Below are 9422 nucleotides of genomic sequence, written 5' to 3'. Positions count from 1 at the left end.
AAATTAGCGATCCTAGAGATATTTCGTCGAATTCAGAATTAAATTAGATATTTGATTCTCATCTCGGAAAGTTCATCAAGACCTTTAAGGAATGCCTTTGGAAGCTCAACATTGTAGAACTGGGCAGGACAAGACATTTACAGAGAGAATGAATCATACAGTTTCCGTTTCATGTTGGTCTCCGCAGCTAGGACAGTACATATTTTAAAGGATACACAACTTTGCTGCATGCTCTCCTATCGGCCAATGCCGATCCTTTCTGGCAAGAAAGATGACTTTAAATCTTTGCTGAGGTTTAAGGCACAGGGATGCAGCTGACGGTTTAAATCGCAAAAATATACGCTGGAATCGGTTCGTTAGTGTTGACAAGCCCAAGAGTCTTGAAACCCAATAGTTCGATTGTTTAAGCCTTAGCACATACTTACCCTTATGTCCTCAGACCTGTTAAGTCTGTTGGGAACCCATTAAGGGACATAGGGCCTCTACTACGCCTACGTGCCATCGTGTACGGTTTTCGGAGATGTGTTTCGGGTCCCTCCAACTCTTGCCTAGTGACGATGATTCCGACTCGACTGTCATGCGCTATTAGCTTCTCGGTCGTCCACTCTTCTTCCTTCTTTTGTGAGCGGATTCCACTGCATAGCTTGGCCTACAATGCAGTCGTTACCTTTTCGAAGCGTATGTCCAATCCATTGCCACTTCGGCCTTCGTATTATAGATTCTATAGGTTCCTGACCTGTCCTTCTATGAAGGACCTTATTTGATATACGGTTTGACCAGAAAACCCTTAGGATGTTACAAAAACATCTATTCACGAAGGTTTGCACCTTTCTTGTTATGGCTAGGGTAACCTTCTAAGTGCTTTACCCATAAAGAAGCATAGATTCGACATTTGTGCCAAACAGTCGTTCTTTGTTCTTTAGCTGATAGAGTTAAAATAAATAAATTGGGTGGTGCAACAGTCCGCCGAAAACTTGGTCCTAGTGATTTACAACTCTCAACCATTTCTGTGTGCGAGTAATGTGTCAGGAATGGGGGGGACCTACAGTTTATATCCCGAATCCGAACGGCTAATTTGAGAAAGCACTTTTTCATGACAAAAGTTACTCTTGGAGAATTTGTCAATTCCTCGCAAGAGGCAGTACCCGTGAAAAAACTTTAGATGGCATATGCAGGGATCGAACCCAAGACTTCTGGCATGACAGTCCAACGCACTTACTATCATGCCACGAATAGTGACAGCATACCGAACACCGCTTTTGCTTTGCCGATGCAGTAGATGACGTCTTGTTCGGTTCCGCCTTCGATGGAAACGATACTTCCAAGGTATTAAAAGCTCTCCACTTTTTCCACCGGTTGAGAGAAAATATTTATTTGAGAGGATGGTCGGATCATTTTTGTTTCGCCGGAATTAATTTTCAGCCCCACAACTTCTCCTTCACACTTGTTGTCATTTGATGAAGATCCATGATCAAATGAGAGAGTAACCAAAAAAACAATATTGGTGACAGAATACAGCCCTGTCTGACTTCGTTTCGGATTTCAAAATCATTTGAAAACCTACAATCTTGCAAGACGGGTCACTTGGATCCATCATATGCTGCTCTAATAATAGCAATTAATTTTTCTGGGACGCCTCTGCTCCGCAAAGCTAACCATATATACTCCCTGTTAACGCTATCAAAGGCCTTCTCGAAGTCGATCAACAGCAGGTGCAGTGGTGATCGATATTCAACGCACTGTTCAATAATGATCCGCAGGGTGTTGATATGTTCAATACAGGAGGATCCAGAGCGGAATCCTGCTTGTTCGCCATCGAGTGTGGCCTCAAGGTGTTCTCTGATGCGTTCCAGTATAACTTTTACTACTATTTTGGCAACGCCAGGAAGAACGCAAATTCCTCTCAAGTTTTCGCACTTTGTACGATCTCTTTTTTTTCGGGAGCTTGACAATAATTCCCTTCTGTCACTCATTGGGGAAGCTTTCGGTGGTCCATGCTTCTTTTATGACCGGATAAAGCAAATCGCTTGATGACGTTGGAGCTACTTGTAAATTAGGGAATTTCATCAAGTCGTGTGCGGATTCCGGGATTAGTTTCTTCAGAATTAGCCTTAGCACATACTAAATATTTCATGTGTAGGTCTATTGGTAGGAGGTACAGAATAACCTTTAAGGCATCTGATGGGCACGATCGAAGGGCCCCTGTAGTGCCGATACTAGCGTGAAGGCAGGTATTTTAGTTTTGGCCTCTGTGCAGAGCATCAGTTCAGCTCATTAGCTCTGATTAACACCTAGTCTACTGCTCGTGGCCCAGCTGCTAACTTTCTTCAGAGCCATTTCCGTGATTTTTCTAATGACGAAGCTTGAATCATTCAATCACTAAGCTTAAAAATTATCCATTCTTTAATAAAAACCTCTACTCCGAAATCAGTAAACGATCTGTGAATCGTTTTCATAAGGTCCGTAAGGACGTTATTGAAAGCACTTTCTACGTCTAGGAAGATAGCAAGACTTCATTCTTTATAATAAATTGTCTTCTCAATGTTATCCACTACATGATTCTAATTCTAAATCTTCTAATATTCTTTTTACTTGTGGAAAAAATGATGATTTTAAGTTTTTCTTACATAAATCTTTCCAGATTTTTTTGCTAATTTTGAGTTCGCAATCCAAGGGTCATTTTTGGAAATTTCTTCTTAATTTAATTGGATTTCTACAATATTCTGCATGTTTCAAAGACGACTTCGTGTAAATTTGTTTCTATTTTTTTTCAAAACAATTTGAATTAACCTTCAGTACTTATTTGCTGTTTAAAATATACAAAACCGCATATCCAGACATCCTTTAACTCAAGATCTCATCAATTTAAATTCATATTAGGTACAAGGTGTCATAAGTGTCAACATATCAAAGACCTCGTAAGAAGAGAGAAGCAATATCACTATTAATTTATAATTGTTAATAATCATAAAGGTTTGTATAGCATCCATAGATGCAGATGGTATCGTATATTTACATGGTTACATTTTCAATATTCAAACAGTTAACAAGCTGGTTTTATTTAATTAGATATAAAATTACAATAGCTGTTTCAATTACGAGTCTTCAAGTATTCTAAGGTGAATTACAAAATAAGTTGTAATAAAAAACAAAACACATCAAAGAGAATTTAATGAGACAGAAAAAGGTTTTTCTTTTTAATAATGTTTGTAATAAATCAAGGGCGTAGTGAGCCAGATGTGAAGACTTCATCGCAATTTGTAAAATTGATAAAATATGAATGAGTTTTGTTAAATAGTTATTTTTGATTTAAGACGTTCGCACTTCATTGAGTTTCATTAAAATAACTTTTGAATGCCAGCAATTTAAGTCGATACATTTATTTGAATTGAAAACTAAAAGCAAGTGACTCAAGTTTTGACATTATATGATTTTGACATAATGTACTATTGACGGTTTTGTGAAAATAAATATTTTCAAAAAATAATAATAGTTGAAATTAATTTCAATATATTTTGCTTTATTACCACCAATTAAAGTCAAAAATATGTTTTTTAAATGGGAAGGAAAACAGAATTTTCTACATTTATCAGTACGTCCGAAATTGAGTTCAAGGGTAAAGTGATGAGTAGGGCAACACAACAATATGTTCGTGCATATTTTTTGTTTATATCACTTTTAACACGAGACTATGATGGATATGCGTTTCATTGAAATCTTCGTCTTTTAAACGTCCTCTGTTAGGGCATATTTTTGCATATTTCCTTGAAAATGGATATTTTTCCATTATTGATTTCAAAAGGCATATTATGGCATATTTTTCTTTTTTCTAAAGGTAAGCAATAAAAACAAAGCATTAATAGAGAGAAAAATGAAATGCAACAGTTTTTTGGACAATCTTCGAGTGATTCAAAACATACAGAGTTTGAAAGAGATTTGTGTGGTGCTTTTGGTGGGCAGATATACTATTGTTCAAGATTCGCAATGAAAGTATTCTTCCTTTTTTTGAAAAATATACCGAGGACAAAACAAACCTTCGCTAAAAATATATACACAATTTGCACAAAAAAACAATCGATGCAATCAAAAACAAAATCGATTTGTATGGGTTTCAACGGACGAGACAACAGATGTACCAAACAGATTTGTTGCAAATGTTATCATTGGAATTTTGGACCTAGATGAGACGTTCTTAAAAAAACGTTTGTATTAAATATAGCTAAACTGGAAATAACCAATCACTCCCCCATCATCGCCCGGCTCTTCGATGAATCGGTTAGAATTCTGGGTGAAGATTTTAATAAAGACTCGATCTTACTTTTTTTATCAGATGCTGCCCCGTATATGGTAAAGCTACATAATCTATTCAAGTTTTGTACCCAAAAATAATGCCTCGCACATGGACTTTATAAAAAAAATTACTGAATATCGAAAACAATATTTTCTGTGAAATAAAATAAGTTTGATACCAATATTTGTAATTTTTGAAGTCGAAATTAAATTTTTACCAAGTTTTAGTATTGTTTTTTTTAAAATTTTTTTTTTTTGTAAAAAAACTGTACATTTGGGTTTTCTCAAAATTTGATTGAATGTTGAAAATGTTAGAAAAATTAGTTAGAAGCTATTATCTCAAATTTAAATTTAAAAGATATTTGAGTCGAAAATAAAATTTTACCAACTTTTGTTAAATTTTTTTTAGGTTTTTTAACTTTTTGTACAAAAACTGTCAATTCGATTTTTTTCAAAATTTGACTGAATGTTGACAACAATATTTTTGAAATTGCAAAATAGCTTAAAGCCAATATCTCAAAGTTTTGAAAAGATATTTTAGTCGAAATACAATTTTTACCAACTTTGAGTAATGTTTTTTTTAGGTTTTTATTTTTTTTAAACTGTCAATTAGATTTTTCTCAAAATTGTATCAGATGTCAAAAACATTATTCTTCGTTGTACAAAATTGTTTTGGAGATAAAATCGTATTTTAGTCGTAAAATTTTTGAGGTTGACACATTTTTTAAATTTTTTTTTGATTTATAAAAAAGACCGTTAATTGGATTTTTTTCCAAAAATATAATTTTTTTGTATCATGTTACAATATGTAATATAAAATTTAACTCAAGTCTCTTGGTTCATAAGACATTTAGGTTTAACCAATTTGTTCACCTTTTTTCAAACTGGTATGGTAAAAAAAAAACACCCACGCAATTTTCTTGAGAGCCTTTTCTGAATCTTACTGCCTTATTATCTGTATAACAAAATGTATTTGAAGTTGATACTATTCTGGTTCTTGAGCTATGGACGACTAAAAACGTCGCGAACGCACAGACATCTTTCGAAAAATCTTTATTTCGACATGTAATGCAAAAAATTCTATCTTCGAAAAACTAAAAATAATTGCAATGCTTTTGTCAGGAGACAAGTTGCAGTTGAAGACTAGACAATTGTTGAGGTTTTAGCATTCAAATACGCTGCGATCACTTCTGTTGAACGGAGCTATTCCATGTAAAAAAAGTGTTTTTCGATCAAACAGATGCAGCTTAATTTTCAAAAATTTTAGTGAAATGTTAGTTATTTATTGCAACAAACATTTGCAATAAATTTTCTACTGATCGCTGACATTAAAAAATGTCTTTTATTCAAAAATAAAATTGATTTGTTAACTTTGTTTTTTTTTTTTCTTTAATAATGCGAAGTTGAACTATTCCCCATCAAACAATTTTTTGTGGAAGTTTTCATTATCTTCAAAAAGTTGGAGTGAAGAAGAGTTTTTGATTTTTCTTTTTTTTTGTTGGGTATTGTTCTATTTAATTAATTTCCTAAAGCAAATAGCGCTTCTTATAAACATCTTTTACATTTATTGAGCATATTTTAAAGGCATGTATTTAATTTTTAAGGGTATATAATAAGCACTTAAAAGTATATTTTTATGACATATTTTTGGTTGCCCTACTGATGAGCATTCCTGGAAGTGCGAATTCTACGGCTGAATTGTTTAAGGGGGGGATGCAAATGGGTACATAATGCGACAGAACATTGTTTTTTAAAAATATTCTATCTAAAAATTTTTTAAGGGAACCTACGAATGTGAGTTACATTAAGTTTTGGACGAATGAAGGCTTTTGAAATTACGGCCAGATCAGAACGGGTGAAACATTTCTAGCACCGTCTGAGAAATCCTAAGCACTAATAGCAGAGTATAGGGATATGGAATATGTGATCATTTTATAAAAGGTGATCAATTATATACATACCGAATGCTGAAAGCTTATAGGTTTCGTGGATGCAAGTGCCACTCATGCATATCGACATCGGGGGTAGATTAAGCTTTAACGACAAAAGATACTATTGAGTTTTTGAAGCATTAAATTCTACACTGCTCTAAATCCCACATATTGGACAATGCTGTCGAAATCGTACTTCAATGAGCTTATCATTAGCTGCTTTTGAAGTTCCACAGCCGAAAAGATCGTTGATTAACATGAGCAAGAGTATTGGGGACAAAACGAAGCCCAGCATTTATATAAAGGTTTAAAAACATCCAATACAACTTGTTTGGAACGGAAGGAAAAATAGTTTTTAATCCAAAGAGGTAGAGATTCATCAATAGCAAATGCACACATTTTCGATAAAATAAATTGGTTCCAAACTCTATCAAATGTTTTTAAAATATAAAGTGCACTAATCTTACTTTCTCCAAAAAGATGTAAAGATTTTTTGTATTGTTCGGTGAGATTAACCATGAGATCACCGGTGGACCTATTGCTACGAACTTTGAAATGTTTCATAAGCTGATAAATTAATCAATGTGACCTTGAAGAGAAGGAACGTGAGTGCTATTGGAAGATAGTTGGATGGGGAGGCGAAATCGCCTTTTTTAGGGAAAGGCTGGACAAATGTTGTTTTCCATCCGCTCGGAAAGAGACCTGTACTGAATTGGTACTTAATTACAAATCAACCCCTGCAACAACAATCTTCGTAACGTCCTTTTTCTTATATTTTACTTGAATAATTGATTTTATTTAAAATGTAAATTGCCTTCCAAATCAACTGTGTTCAAGTAAATATTGTTAAGATATATCAAAGCTTCTGATTTGCATATTAAAAACAATTAGTACAAGCAAAATTAACTTGATTGTACAAATGAATTATTCAAATACTTTTAAGTTAAAGTTCAGAAAGATTAGCTCTTACTGTAATAACTAATATCGCTTCCAATATAGTGAACGATTAGAATACTAAACGTTGAGTTAAGTAACGTAGAATGTTGTGTGCAAAGATAAGGTTTCAACTCAAATATTATTTATGTTTCAAGTAAAACAAAGAAACAGTCTCGTCGACCGAAGGAGATTAAACAAGAAAATATGTTTCCTTACATTGAGTTTTCCAATAGGAAGTTTCATTAAGCTATAAACAAAAATAGTATTTTTGTAAGGAAATAAAAGGGGTGTTTTTTTTCATTTCAAACAGGCCTTTTTAATAATTCACGTCTCCGACCTCGAGAAAAGCATGCAAGATGTTCAAAAATTAGAAAAGGCTCTTCAATTTCGGGCTTTTTTAGGTTATTGTTTTTTTACCGTCGAAGAGCATTTTTAATACAATCATGTTCTAAAATTCTAAGGCAAACAAATTAACTACAATCTCAACTAAAGTTGTGTCTGTATTATAGCAATGTTCACAATTCAGTAGTTTTTTTTACAAAATATCGACGAATTATTAAAAAAAGAATATTAAAATATACCATTCTTTAATAAGGTAAACATTATGTATATAACTCTGGAGTGAGAAAATTGGACCAACAGAAGAAACAAAATTGTATGTGGATGAGGGGTCTACATCCCCTTGTTAGTCGGAGATAATTTTTCAGAGAACTGAGATATAAAATCAAATCAAATCAAAGAATGGCAAACAACGAAAGCACCTACGTGATGGAAAAAATAATGGAAACATCTGTCTATATCATTTTCGATACACAACATTTTTTCAGCAATTAAGTCTTTTGTCGTTAGTCTTTCTATATTTTAATCGTACCTAATAATTCTCTCAAATGGAAAAATTGTTTTGTGTTAACAACTTTTTGTTTTCACTTAATGGTACAAAATTTGAGGCCAATGATGATTTCGCATGGGAAAAAAAACAAGCTATTTTAACTGTTATTCTAACTAAAGGGTCAGTTTTGAATTTATGCAAATAGTGTTTTTGAGTTTGTTTATTAGTTTGTCAGATATTTTATTTTCGATACTAACTAATTTTTTTTAAAAGCCGTCTATAATTTTAATAAGTATAGTTTGTGAATTACATTGTACTCATTTTGAAAGCGAAGTGATGAAAAAACTAGGAAAAGCTGAAAAAATTATGGTTGAAATTGCAAAAACCTTAAACTGTTCGAAAAAAAAAGTATTTGAAACTTTACATTCACGCCTAAAGAAGAAACAAGAGGAAAAAAAGATAAACTTCTTCGCGTTTTGATACATATTTGCAAGAATATGTAAGAAGAAACCATTTCTTTCTTTAAAAAAAAACTCAAAAACGAACCACTGATAGCTAAAACAAGAAGTGCGATGGGATGGACCGGGTAAACGCAAACTAAAAGACTGCGATATCTACTACGGCGACTGCTACCGTGAACAAAGACAGCGTCTATTTGGGTGTGGATTTGTTGTTGGAACTAGGCTCAGGCAAAAAGTCTTGAGTTTCAACAGTGTGAGCGAGCGCATCACGACAATCCGCATCAATGCTAAATTCGCCAACATAAGCCTAATATGCGCGCATGCCCCAACAGAGGAGAAAGATGAAGACACCAAAGATATGTTCTTCGAGCTCTTGGACAAGACATATGAGCAGTGCCCTGGCTATGACATTAAAATTGTCTTAGGAGATTTTAATGCCAAGCTAGGAAGAGAAGACATCTTTGGTGGCATAATCGGGAGATACAGCCTGCACGACACCACCTCCGACAACGGATTCAGGCTGGTCGATTTCGCTGCGGGGCGAGACGTTCTGGTAGCTAGTACGCAGTTCACGCATCTTAATATCCACAAGGGGACATGGAAATCTCCTGATCAATCAACCGTCAACCAGATTGACCACATTGCGATCGACGCACGACACTTCTCCAGTATCCAGGATATCCGAACATTCCGAGAGGCCAACATTGACTCGGACCACTACCTCGTTGTAGCCAAGGTACGGCTACGGATATCCCGATCCAAGCCAAAACAAGGAAGTACTGTGAGAAGATTCGACGTTAGACGGCTACAATCGCAAGAGACTGCCATGTCCTTTTCCGATCGAGTCTCTAGTAACCTCCTAAGGAGTCCTATGCTTCCTGCATTAAGCATTGAAAACCAGTGGCAACATTGCCTTGCAGCCATCAGAGATGCCGCCTCTGAAGTGCTAGGTTTCACACGGCCACCACAGCGAAA

The sequence above is a fragment of the Eupeodes corollae genome, chromosome 1 (assembly GCF_945859685.1).
Source record: "Eupeodes corollae chromosome 1, idEupCoro1.1, whole genome shotgun sequence".
In the NCBI taxonomy this organism is placed as follows: domain Eukaryota; kingdom Metazoa; phylum Arthropoda; class Insecta; order Diptera; family Syrphidae; genus Eupeodes; species Eupeodes corollae.
This window is presented reverse-complemented; position numbering follows the sequence as displayed.